We start from the raw sequence: 14,311 nt of genomic DNA, 5'->3' as shown, positions 1-14,311 counted from the left end.
AGATGACTCCAGACCTGGTTTTTGGCATAGTTTGTATCGCCCTCCTTTCTTTGGCGTGGCTGTTCCGTAAATTGTGATACCTTCCTTGAAGATAAGCTCACTCTTCCACCTTTCATGGAGACTCCTCCTATTTAAACTCTCACCATGGCTATGCATTGCGAGTTTCTGATAGTTGGCTAGTTGAGCAGTGCTATTAGTGTTTGTGAGTTTGCTAGATAGCTGGTGTGAGTGTGACAAGTGTGCGATTGTTGATAGCTTGTGGAAGGTTGTGAAGTGCCCTTAATCTTGTGTAAAACTTATGAGTGAGAGAGACTTGTATGTTGGGAGATCCATCTTCAAAGAGTGAATGCTTGAAGAACAGGCTGGCTGGATGCCTCTGAGAAGTCTTGTGACATCAAGACTTTGGTTGTAAGCTTACTCTTATTTCATTATTAATACAATCAATGATGTTTTCCTATGTCTTGTATGTAATGTACTTGATAGCTCATGACTTCTTGACTTTGTGAGTAAATAGTTCATTGTTGTTTTCCGGTTACGTGATTTGTTTTATTTCCTTTGCTTTGTTTCAGGTTGATCACTTGTTAGGAGAAGGAAGCGGAAGCTGGAGCAGCGCAATGGAACTCCATCGACCACCAGTTGAGGTAGGCCTCCAACTATGACTGTTTAAGGAAAGCTATTGTTGATCTAACCTTGTTTGTGACTAGACCCACTCTAAGGCTAGAGGGGTTTCCTTTGTCCGTAGAGGGAACACTTTCCTGCATCACAAGTTGGCTTTGGCCACCGTTTGTGCCGTCCAAGGTTTCTGCTATTATATCTTGTTGCGCACCACGATAGTGGTTTCTAATTGCAACCCGATGACGTATATCCTGTCATGTCAGTTTTTGGGGGGCAAGTACTCGAAGTGGATTGTTATCCTCCAAGAGTTCGACTTGAAATTCACCACTGCCAAGTCTAAGAAATCCCTTGTCTTTGCTGAGTTGTTATGCTCTCTGCCATCTCTTACCGTGCCCTCTCTGTTAGAGGACCATATTCTAGACGAAACTCTGTTTTTAATTGGCACCCTCTATCCCTGGTACGGGGATATCATTGTCTATCTGCAAACATCCTCTTTTCGTCCCGATGTGTCTAAGGATGATCGATGATGGATTCGTCATCAGTCTCAGCCCTATCGTATTATTTGGGACACCTTGTACCATCTCGGCACTGACTCTGTTCTCCGCCGATGCTTAACATTCGAGGAAGCTAAGCGAGTTTTAAATGACTGCCATTCTGGCGCCTGTGGTGGTCACATGTCCGGATATGCTACTGCTCAAAAGATCCTCCATGCTGGGTACTTTTGGCCCTCCATCTTCAAGGATTGCATTCTTGCCATCCGCTCTTGTCACGAGTGCCAAATCTACTAGCAGAAGATGCGTGCGCCTCCCACTCCATTACACCCTGTTGTTACCATCGGCCCTTTTTCCAAATGGGGCATTGATTATATGACCTGTAACCCTCACTCGACCGGGAGGCATGGGTATATCATCATTTCCATTGATTACTTCACAAAATGGGCCGAGGCGATGCCCACACTATCTGAAGACAGTCACACAACGGCGCAATTTTTGTTTAATCATGTTATCTCACGGTTCGGAGTCCCTCAGGCTATCGTCACTGATCACGGTAAGCATTTCCGTAATCATATGATGACTGAGCTAACAACCCAGCTAGGCTTGCGGCATGATAGCTCGACTCCATACTATCCTCAGGCCAATGGCCAAGTAGAAGCCGTCAACAAGGTTTTAGTTACGATGCTTCAACACACCATTGGCATGCACAATTCTAACTGGCACTTGATGTTGTTCTCTGCCTTATGGGCCTACCAAACCTCTGTAAAGTATGCCACCAGTTTCACTCCATTCCAATTAGTTTACGGACTGGAGGCTACCCTTCCCATTGAGTGCAAGATCCCTTCTTTGAAATTAGCCGTCGAATTACTCCCCAACACTACTCCGGTAGAAGAATGGCTTATCTACCTAGAACGGCTGGACGAGACTCATCGACTAGCCTCTCTAGCTATTGAAGCACAGAAGAAGAGAGTGAAAACTCACTTCAATCATACTGTCCATCCTCGTTCTTTTGTTGAAGGAGATTTAGTCCTGCTCTATGATCAAGCGAATGATAAGCTGGGGGCAGGCAAATTCGAGCCCATGTGGCACGGGCCTTATATTGTAAAGCGAGTTTTGCAAAAAGGGGCCTACGAGCTGATTGATTATGAAGGGAATCCTATGGATAAGCCCTGAAATGGGCTTTACTTGAAAAAGTATTATGCGTGAATTTCATGCACTTTGATTTGTACATACGTGTGTTTTTAGCAGGTGTGTTGTGTGTGTGTTTTCATGTTTTGGCTTGGTGTGTAGGCATGATTTCTGCTTATTGTGTCTTTTTCTTCTTGTGCAGATATCTGGTGCACCTTACGTTGGTTTCGTTGATGGTGCCTGCCGCAGTACTCGTAACTTGTCTTATGCGGCATGGATGATCTACGATCCTCATGGTGAGTTGATAGACCTTCAAGGTGTTTGTCTAGGTTGTACCATGAACAATGTCGCTGAATATAGTGATGTTATTGAGTTACTGGTCGAGGCGATCAATCTCGGTATTCGTACATTGGTTGTGAACCTGGACTCTCAGCTTGTCGTCCACCAGCTCAATGGGCGATATTCCATCAGAGACCATCATATTTTAAGGTTGTATTTACGTGTTAAATTGTTAGAAAGGAATTTTGATTTTATCACATATCAGCATATTCCACGAAGATTAAACATGTTAACTGATGCATTGGCTAACCATGTATTATACAGATATTTGTGTAACATGTAATCAAAATAGCATATAAGAAGCATGTAAAACACAATATTAAACCATATATATATATATATATATATATAGATATAGATATATCGTGTGGTGCATCGAGGCACTCAAAAAATAAGTGTACATGTCCAAATAGAGTCTATGTTCTCCATACATCCGAGACACATGTCTCTCAAAAAATCATCAGCAGGAAATAAAACCTAGGTGTCTACTGCGGTGGGTTATGCTCCCTATAGCACACCACTGCTCGTGCCACCCGCCTCAACAGGTGGTGCACCCTGGGTTCCACTCCTACTGTGTGGATTTGGAACGCTATGGGGACCTCCTCGATCCCCATGTAATCTGGGATCCTTGCTGTTAGGCCCTCTAGGTTCCGGGCCACTGTCTCCACTGTATCGTCAGCTGGGGGAACCAAGGCTAGTGCTGTGATGCCCTGCGCAACCCTCTGCGCCTCTAGAGCTAGCCCGACGGGTCTCACTGGTCCTACATCTGCATACCATAGCGTTCGTCATTAGGACATATACATGGAAAATAAAAAAAACATCATAAAAAATGAAAAAAAAATGTGATCAAGTGTCTTACCACCATCATCCCACTACTCTCCAGTGGACAGCTGCATGTCAGGATCTCCGCGGAAGTACATGCCAGCATATGGCCAATCCTCAACGAAGATCATCTGGTGCTCCAGCCACTCTCAAAATAGTGTCCCCCACGACACTGGTCGTTCGCCACCTCCTCGTGGCATGACGTGTGCCCACCGTGTGGCCCTGCGCTCACGTGGTCTGGGAAAGTCCAAATCCATGTCCTGTAACTACAATGTCGACACCCACTCCAGCATGAGCAGGACTAAGATTGACCCGTAGCCAAACTGCTTCGTCTCTCCTTGACGGCAGTTGGTAAGTTGCCTCTTCATATTCATCGTCACTGTTTCTACCCAGTTAAACATGGTTGGATTGAGACATTCAAGAGCCAACCGGAGATGGGTCTTCGAAGCCACGTGTTGGGCTTGGGAGCCTGCAGCCCGTGTCACCATGAATAGCATAGTGCGAAGAACTACGTCATCCATTGTCGAGATTGCCACCTTCCCTCTCCTCGTTTTGCGTGCCTATGGGCACACTTGAGCCATCAACATCTCTAGGGAATCGCCCCCAGGTCGTTGCCCCTCTAGAATGGGCCTCTCACCACGACGAGACAGCCCGGTCAAAAAATATATGTCTATAGCGTCAAACTCGATATCTCAGCCTCAGATGATGAATTTCCCATCTGTGGGATTCCAGGCTCGGATCAGTGGCTCCAATAAATTGGGTTGAGACCAAAGGTGCAGAGTAAGGAAGAATTTGAGCAATCCGCATGCCCGTAATGCATTTCGGCACCCAACATCAGCAAAGCTTCCACATCATTATCATCATGCGTTCATTCTTGCCAGACAAACGCCATTATGGCTTGCATAACGAGAACAACCGAATTAGCACTTCGTTTGCAAAATTCAACGCGTAATTTGCACACAAAAATATTTTTGCATCGCCATCGCGTCTGTTTTTAAAACATACGCGATGACGCGAGGTTGCTAGTTCTATTTTTTCGCGGTCATCGCGGAAGTACATCACTTTCTCACGATGATCGGAGTGCGTTATGTGTAAATTTTTTCGGTCATTTTGAACCCAAGCGGTATACCCGCGATGACCGAGCGGCAGAGCTTGACTCAAAAAATCCGCCTAAACTGACACATCTAACGTCAAAATGCATAATAAAGACATTGAATTGAAGCGCAGGACAAAGTCTATCTACCTGGACGAAGTTTCGGGATGAACGGTGGAGGAACAGGGGCCGAAATTAACTCGCCAACTTTGGTGCTCCAAAATGCTCCACAGTGAAATGAACAGTAACAATGGTAAAATGAGTGAATTAACCCCTTTTTATAGTAATTTTTGGAAATTAAAAAATTATATTTTATAAATGTGGGTTTTTTCTCATTTTTTGTCACATGGTTAGTCAAAATTTGGCTTTTTAACTATGTGTCTATGTATATTGTTCAGTTTATATTGAATGGGTTTACGTTTGATGTGCTTTTTGTAGAGCTACAGGTAGTGGAATTATGTCAGCTTCGTGTACACTTGTTCTGAAAAGTCGTCTTTAACGCTCTTTTCCGACTTGAAAAATGAAAAGATAGTCGAGTTGTTCCTCTTGACTTGTTAAAAGAAATAGGAGGCGGACGCTTTTAAGCCCTTTTCCGACCGTGTAAACACGAAAATATTTCCGGGCCTTTGTCGTTTCAAGCTCGTTATTGGTTACGAAATGACGTGATTCCGACCGCTATTCTACATTTTCAGGTCGAAGTCACTAGTTAAGAAAAGTACTCCTCGATCGTAATGGTTGGGCGGTTCTTTCGAGTATCATTTTATACTTTTTCGGGCTCGAGAGACACAAATCTACGAAAAAGGACCCCCTTGGAGTTTTCTTTTCCGTGCCTTTTTCAAACTCTCTAAACATGAAAAAGACTTCGAGTTTTACCTATGTCGGACTCATTAAACCCTGACGACATTGGACTCGTCACCATGATGAGACTCGAGTTTCTCCTTCCTAGGGCTTGTTAAATTATTGCTAGGTTGGATTCAACAACAGGTTTATCATTGATTTTCTATGGCATCTAATAACTCTTGAACATCGACACTTTTGCTTCTTGTCGGGTTGGGACATCCACACATCATCATTTGGCCTTCCATGGGTTTGGGTTACCATTCAGCCTCATTCCATCTGATTCACACCGTCTCCATCGAGCCTCTGATCCCTTGGTACCTGAATGCTGCCGCCCTCCGGAGTCATGTCGCTGACATGTTCAAGAGTATAATCCTTCTACAAGTTTACACCCTCGCCTTCTCCTTTGATACTTTGTTTCACCATCTACCACTTGTTCCTTATCTCGTGTCGTTGGTGGGGAAACATTATGGCCCTCCTGCGACGGGTCGTCTCCTGTCGACATCAACTCATTATCCAGGAGATTGATCTAGAGATCCTCTTTGGTACCTTAGAGCTTGCATGCCTCAATGGAAAGTTCTTCGCACCTGACAGTCGACTTTCATCATTGGTCGTCGATTAGGTGATTCCACGAGTGTTTGACTTCAGCTCTTTTTTCGCACTTCGTGGATTGTGCTAGCTAGTACCTTGAGGACCATTGGCATTATTGGTGGTTTCTCTCGCGCTTGTTAACGGTTTTCATCATTGACCGGTAATCAAGCGATTTTCTATCATGCTTGACCTCAGCACATCTATTCGCATGCTAGAATTTGTACTATGATCGCATGGGTTCAAGACCCCGAACTCAGATTACCTATGTTTGGGCTGCGTGGATTGGTTTATGATTACATGACTCATTGATGGATGGCTGCGACCATACCTGAGTCCTCATGGATGGTTGCAACCATACTTTTATTATCATGGTCTCATTCGCTGGATGGTTGTGTCCATACCATAGACCTATTTCGTATGTCTTTTGGATGGCTACGCCCATGCCTAGACTACATGTACTTCATTATCAGAGATATCAGTTGTACTTGCATGTAGGTTCTTCCAGATGGTGTTCCAACTCAATCAGTGTTGTAAAGCATTTCACCCCTCCCACTCTCAGGCTTCATACTTTAGGGGGCATCTGTTACACAGTAATTTGTCACTATCTTCACTCTAGTCCTTCTACTGTGTCATGTGTCCAAGTCAAACATGCTCATATTAGACAAATGCTCTCTGATGTTGCCAAATGACCTAATTTTCCTAAGTTATCTGCCTCATCGCGTCTGTGGACTAAATATATGCGCTGAAGGGCACTCCTAAACAGTCCAGATGCACTGCCAGTGCGAAAGTACACCTGATTCCTGCGATAGTCTGATTTCATGTCCCAGCACGAGGTTGTTTATAATCTTTTGCGATGATCTGACTAGCTACGTTATTCAATAGCGATGTCAGCGCTATAGATCAGTTATGCCCCCGCGATGATCCATATTGGGCGAATTTGTTCCAACAGTCGGCCTTCCACATGACTCCAAATCTGGTTGTTGGAATAGTTTGTGTCGCCCTCCTTTCTCTGGCATGGCTATTCCGTCATTTGTGCTACCTTCCTTGAAGATAAGATCACTCTTCCACCTTTCATGGAGACTCCTTCTCCTATTTAAACTCTCACCATGGCTATGCATTGTGAGTTTCTGATAGTTGGCTAGTTGAGCAGTGTTGTTAGTGTTTGTGAGTTTTCTAGATAGCTGGTGTGAGTGTGACAAGTGTGGGATTGTTGATAGCTTGTGGAAGGTTGTGAAGTGCCCTTAATCTTGTGTAAAACTTATGAGTGAGAGAGACTTGTATGTTGGGAGATCCATCTTCAAAGAGTGAATGCTTGAAGAACAGGTTGGCTAGATCCCTCTGAGAAGGCTTGTGATGTCAAGACTTTGGTTGTAAGCTTACTCTTATTTCATTATTAATACAATCAATGATGTTTTCCTATGTCTTGTATGTAATTTACTTGATAGCTCATGACTTCTTGACTTTGTGAGTAAATAGTTCATTGTCGTTTTCCGATTACGTGCTTTGTTGTATTTCCTTTGGTTTATTTCAGGTTGATAACTCGTGAGGAGAAGGAAGCAGAAGCTGGAGCAGTGCAACGGAACTCCATCGACCACCGGTTGAGGTAGGCCTCCAACTATGACTGTTTAAGGAAATCTATTGTTGATCTGTCCTTGTTTGTGACTAGACCCACTCTAGGGCTAGAGGGGTTACCTCTGTCCGCAGAGGGAACACTTTCCTGCTTCACACCCCTTTAAGCTGCTTGATTGTTTATATTCTCTACGTTGGTATATTCCTTCATTCGATCTTACATCTGATACTCTTTAAACTCTGTAAATATCCTTTGATCATGCTGAGTAACCTTTACTGTGCATTTCAGGTTTTTACTGTGTTTTTCAACAGTAAATCCCTTTAGATTTGTCTTCAACTGTATGTAGTCTTTTTCTTTGTAAGCCTAGAACAGGGGTTTTTACCTGTAAAACACAAAAAATTGTTAAGAAATCATAGGTGACAAAGGAGGACAATAATGACTTTATTGAGCTTGAGAGGATATTAGAAGGAGTCTAGAGCGTATTAGAAGGTAAAATAATGGCTTTTTTTTTGTCGTAGAGGCTTATGGAGGGTTTACTATGAAAATAGGTGAAACAAAGGAAAAATGGTGATTTTGCATTTAAATGGAAAAACAGTTTCCTTTTTTAAATATGGCGCAAAGTAAATAGTGTCATTTTGTCATTATGTGAGAGGCGGTTTTGTTTTTTTTTTTCGCACCTCTTTTAAGGAGTGGTTGGTTTTGGGAGGGGGTCACCTGAAATGATCTGAGCTTGACACGTAGCAAGGGAGGTCAGTGGAATACCGCTTTTCGGGTGGGTAATGCTCGTATAGAGAGCCAACCCAAAATTGCCAAGGGCCATTGGATTTGAATGCATTAGATCGGATGGTGGTGGAGCAAAAGAGCAGCGTGGAGGGGCCCAATCAATTAATTATGGCGGTTATAGGCTTTATTATGGTTAAAAACCCATATTAGCGGTGTTTTATAGTTAAACAAAGGTTTTGGTTGGTTCTTCGTTAAAATCGTAAAAAACATTTTAACAAAGAAAACCTTCGCAAAACCCATATGGCAGACTTGAAATTTTATGAATTCGGGCTGATAATTGATATTGGGTCCGGGTTCATATCGCATATCGCAATCGGGTTTAGCAAAGGAAGGCCCATCGCATAGGAATGCAGTAAGGGCCAGACGCGACGCAAAAATATATCGTGGTTAATACTACGTCGAGTCTGGGTTTTGTCGCATATCGGAGATCGCAATAGCAAAGGGAAATGATTTAGCCAGGACTTGTGATGGAGGCGAATGCGAAATGGAAATGAAATATGAAATATATTGCATCGGGTCTGGGTCCATCGCAATTGGAGATTGCAACGACAGAGGGTTATTGCTTTAGCCAGGAATTGTGATGAGGGCGAATGCAAAATGGCATTGAGTTATGATATATATATGCATTGGGTCCGGGTCTATCGCGCATGGCATATCACAATGGTGGAGGGTACATATACGTTGAAAGGCTTGCGATCAGCGATTATGTGATATGTTATAAACTACATAGTTTTATTATAAAACTAAGGGTTTCGAGTTATTTAATAAAGGGATTTAATAATATACAGGAAAAAGGGACTTTTTGGGGTTTAATACTATAAGTTAGTATTAATATAAAACATGAGCAGAAAGGGAAAATATACGCGAAAAGGGGAAATATACTAAGTATAATGCTTTTTATGAGTTATTTTGTTTTCATATATGCATTAATACTTAGGGTAAATATCTTTTTGTGGGTTTTTTAGGTAAAATGGGATTTAACATGAAGTTTTCACTTTTCCTAGGCAAAAAGGGTTTTGACATTGGGAAAAGGGGTTTTTATTGAAAATGAATGAATATGAACTGTATGAAGGTAGGAAGGGGAAATTAGTGAATATAGGGATGAATGAGGCTGAGGGAAGTTAATTAATTGATCTTGTAGACCTTCATTTGCTTTGTGTAATTATCTCATGGACATAGAAACATATAGTAAAACATGATAAATGTACATTTTGTCCAATCAGTCATCATACTTCTGCAACCTTTCTCTACTTACCCTTTGCTTATCCTATCATTTTTTCTTCACTTAATGGGTGCATTGAAGCTAGCAAACCCTTTTCCTTTCTTTTTATTTTACAAATGCAAACTATCTAATTCTAACCTTATAACATCCAAGGGCTCTGATTAAACTGATGATCACCTTATTATTCTCTACCTAATTACTGATCTACCAAGATTAAATAGTTTGGCCAGATCTTTATTGTCTAACTATAACATCAAATTTAAAGCATGAAGTAGTCAAGATTAAACTATTTGACTGTCATCGGTTGTGGCATTTAAAACAAGCTGCACACAACCACTATTTTGCAGAAATAGTAGTAGTGGCTTTTAGACTTTCTCACTTTCAGAGTTTATTTGTTTTCTTTTATTGTCTAACCTAACATTTTCTTTGATATGGACATCATTATCAAGATTTTTTCAAAATCATTTTGTTGACTATTGTTATGTCCATATCCTATCTTAGCATTTTTTCAATATATATATATATATATATATTTACTATTTCATTCTACCTTATCAAAACCAAAAAAATATACAACATTGGCTCCAATTGGGGACTGCTTTCTCCTATAGAATGTAGAGAACCTGCAGATCCATGTGCCTTCTCTTCGGGCTATGGAGTCCTTGCTGTAAGAAAAATCACTCTGACATCTTGAAAGGTAAAATAAAATTGGAGTATTTATAATGAAAACTATTTCGACTTCTTAATACTAAATGTAATGTTTGAGAAATCTTCCATTTACAGGATAAGTGGAATATAGCCCCTCAAGATTCTGCAGCACAAAAGTGTTGTTACCCTTCACTTCAGCAATTGCTAAAGGTCCAAACCATATATTGTCAAATTTTCCATGCTTTCCTTTCTCTTCTCTCCTGGCATCCCATCTTAGAACTAGATCACCTTCCTTAAAGTCCCTCTCCCTGGCTCTTCTATCAAACAAGGTCTTCATCTTATTTTAATATTTATTCAATTTGTGTTGAACTTCATCTTTGTTTTCATTAAGTTCAATAATCTGATTTATTCTTCTTGAAAAATCATCAGGTTCATTTGTTGAATCTTGTAGGAATTTTAAAACAGGGAAGGCCAAATTGGTAGGGAAAATTGCATATTTCCCATAGACTAACTAAAATGGAGATTTCCTAGTTGATCTCTTTGGAGTAATTATGTTTTCCCATACTGCATAAATCAGATGTGAATCCCAGCTCTTCTTATGATCAACTAGAGTATTTTTTATTACCTTTACCAAACTTTTGTTTGATGACTTTGCAAGGCCATTACCTTGAGGGTAGTATGGAGTTGAATGATGTAACATAATCTGATATTTCTGGCAAAAGTCAATCATTTTAACACTAGCAAAAGCTGTTGCATTATCAGTGACAATTTGAGTTGGGCAACCAAATCTAGATAAGATATTCTCCTCAATAAACTTAATTACTACTGAATCAATAACATTTCTAACTGGAATTGCTTCGACCCATTTAGTAAAGTAGTCTATTGCATTGAGGATCCATCTATGCTGATTACTTGAAGTGGGGTGAATCTCTCCAACAAAATCTAATCCCCATTGAGAAAAAGGTGTTGAAACTATTGATGGAACGAGTGGAAGAGCTACTAATTTTTGTTTACCAGCAAACATTTGACAAGAAACACAACCTCTGACCTTTGCTCCTACTTGTAAGAACAATGTGGGCCAATAAAATCCTCTCCTCAGAATCTTGTATGTTGTTGCTCTCCAAGCATAATGTCCCCCACAAAATCATGTATGAAACTGATCAATGATTCCTTCAGTTTCTGATTCTGTTAAACATAATAACAAAATATTCAGTGGACCTTTCTAGTATAAATTTGCATTTATAATGCAGTGCTTCACTGATTTTAACTTAAGGTTTTTACACTGAGTTTTGGAGAATGATGTTGGACACTCAAAATGGATCAAGAAATTACAATATCTTGATACCAGTTTGACAACAAGATTTTTTCATCAATGTGTATAGGATCGATCTGCTCAGAAGGTAAAGGTTCTTGTGGATTCTCCCCTTCTGCATGTAAGGAAGGTTCTTGTGGATTCTTCCCTTTAGGATGAAGGGGAGGTTCTTGTGGATTCTCCCCTTCTGCAAGGACATAAGGTTCTTGTGTATTCTTCCCTTGTATTTCTCAAACAGAATTGATTCCAAGTACTTTGCAGTTGGATTCAGCTAGAAGCTTGGCTAATCCTTGACCTCTTACTAGCTTGGTAGTCTTGATAGTTAGATCAAACTCCAGAATTTGAATGATCCATCTACCTCTTTTCCCATCAGTGTCTGGTTAGGTTAGGGAAATTTTCACAGCACTATTAGGGACATAAGCAGTAATAGGTGAATGAAAGACATACATTCTGAATGATTTCAGGGCTTGAATGAGGGCATAAAATTGCTTCTCAATGATGTCATACTTAAGCTCAACATCTCTCATAACCTTGCTAAAAAAGGCTATGGGTTGGTCATGGGAATCTTCATTTTTCTGTAATAGAATGGTAGCAAGGGCTGGTTCAGAGGCAAAGGAGAAAATACTAAATGGCTTAGTATAATCAGGGTAGGCTAAGGTGGGAGCTTCAGAGATGGCCTTTTTTATATGTTCAAATGCATGTGTAGAAGTGGGAGTCCATTTGAATTCATGGTCCTTTCGGAGAATGTCAGTTATATCTTTTACAATCTCTGCATAATTTGGAATAAACCTCCTTAGAAAATTAATCTTGCCTAGAAAAGCTTGAATCTACTTCTTGTTTCTAGGTAAGGTCAATGTTTCAATAGCAGGTACTCGTTTGGGGAAATTACTACTCCCTCCTTTGAAATTATATGGCCCAACAGTTTTCCCTCTTTGACAGCGAACAAGGACTTCTTAGGGTTCAATAGTATTCCAAATTTTCTACACCTGTCAACAACCTTCATCAAGTGCTTTAGATGTTTCAAATCAGATTTAGAAAAAACAATTATGTCATCAAGATAAATAACTATAAATTTATTTACCTGACCCATAAAATCTATGTCCATAGCTCTCTGAAATGTTTCTCCAGCATTGGTTAAGCCAAATGGCATCCTAGCATACATGAATGTACCCCAAGGTGTAGTAAAGGTTGTCTTCTCTCTGTCTGTTGGATCAACATTTACCTGATTGTAACCTGAAAAACCATCAAGCATATAAAATATTTGTGCTCCTGAAACCATTTGAAGTAACTGATCCATTTTGGGCAAAGGATAATTATCTTTTAATGATGCTTTGTTCAAATTTCTAAAATCCACACAAGTCTTATTTCTCTATTTTTCTTTCTAACAGGAACTAGATTTGCAACCCAATTAGAATATCTAAGAGGGAGGATGATCTGAGCATCTAGCATTTTCTTAATCTCCCTTTCTACAGTTGGTAGAAGGGCTGGATTTATCCTTCTAAGTTTCTGTTGATAAGGTTTTGCTTTTGGCTTCAAAGGAATCTTATGTTGTATTAATGAAGTGTCATAGATCTTTAGATTAGCATAAGTCCAAGCAAAAATATCCTTATAATTTTGTAGTAACTTAAGATATTGAGCTTTGATCTCAGTGTCTAGAGATGCACATATTTTGATGTTTTTGATATCTTGATCAGTTCCAATGTTAATCTCTTCTATGTCATTTTCTGAAGAAATGGACTGAGGGTTTCGGAGGACATCATTTTGATCAAACAATATTTCTAAAGGAATGAGTACTTTTGGAATAAAATTATTAGATAATTGAATAATGTCATGGTTAGCAATTTGGGTTTTAAAATCTGAAGTATCATTTCCATCTGCATTTTCATTTATTTCAGTTCTATCTTCATCAATTTGTAGAAATGAAAAATCATCTATTACCTGCAGAAATGATTTCAAATGTTCATCATCTTCGAATATTTGCCAATGTTTCATATTATCTGGGATAGATGGCCTATATTTGACTTGTATCTGATAGAGTACATTAGTATGATCAGGAATTTTAAAAGAGCTAGAAGAAACAGCTAAGGCATCTGCATGAATATTCTGATCTTTGGGAATATGAGTCAAATTAAAAGCATCAAAGAAGTTTTCAACTGAATCCCATACTTAATTTTGGTAGGACTTAAGTCTAGGGTGCTTGGTCTGGCAAGAATTTCTTACTTGCTTAACAATAAGTTCTGAATCAGTAAAAACACTTAAATTTTGAACTTTTAAGCTTTTGGCTAATTGTAATCCTAAAAGGAAAGCTTCATATTTAGCCACATTATTTGTAACTTCAAAATCTAATTTACATGATTGGGTTATATTTTCTTTTTCAGGTGAAATTAAAACTACTCCATCTCCTGCCCCATCTTTCGTGCAAGAACCATCGAAGAACAGTTTCCAAATATCAGTTTGGTTTGGTTTAGGACTTTCAACTACCTCTTCAATTTTGACTTGAGTTTTATGTTGGTTTGAAGTGAGTTGAAAACAACTGAAGTATTGATCTATTGCATAAATTGGATGGTTCCTTGGCTGGTCAGTCTTACAAACATTATGTACAAATCTTACCTCTCTATATAATTTTAATTGCTCTCTTCCATAAACATTAATAGTAGCCTATAACATATCCATCTGTAGAGTTCCCCCTACTTTGGCACAGCAAGACCTAGAAAGGAGCATTTCAAACTTGGGAGGGATATCTGTGACAACAATATCAAGTACTACACTTTTCACTGGAATTTGGGCAAGGGTAACCACTAGATCCTTGATCAATCCTAAACAAGACACCCTTTTAGAATCAAAGGTGTACAAGTCA

General features: G+C 39.9%; 1 pseudogene; it reads right to left on the bottom strand.

Annotated features, from left to right (window-relative positions):
- LOC149205164 (TPR repeat-containing thioredoxin TTL1-like) overlaps positions 1–14,311 on the bottom strand; it is a 53,477-nt pseudogene that overhangs the window by 14,514 nt on the left and 24,652 nt on the right.

This window comes from Pinus tabuliformis, chromosome 1_2 (assembly GCF_031772625.1).
Source record: "Pinus tabuliformis cultivar Carrire ecotype Pingquan chromosome 1_2, CPIR1, whole genome shotgun sequence".
Taxonomy (NCBI): Eukaryota; Viridiplantae; Streptophyta; class Pinopsida; order Pinales; family Pinaceae; genus Pinus; species Pinus tabuliformis.
Note: the sequence above shows the minus strand (reverse complement) of the source record. Positions and strands in the feature narration are given on the sequence as shown.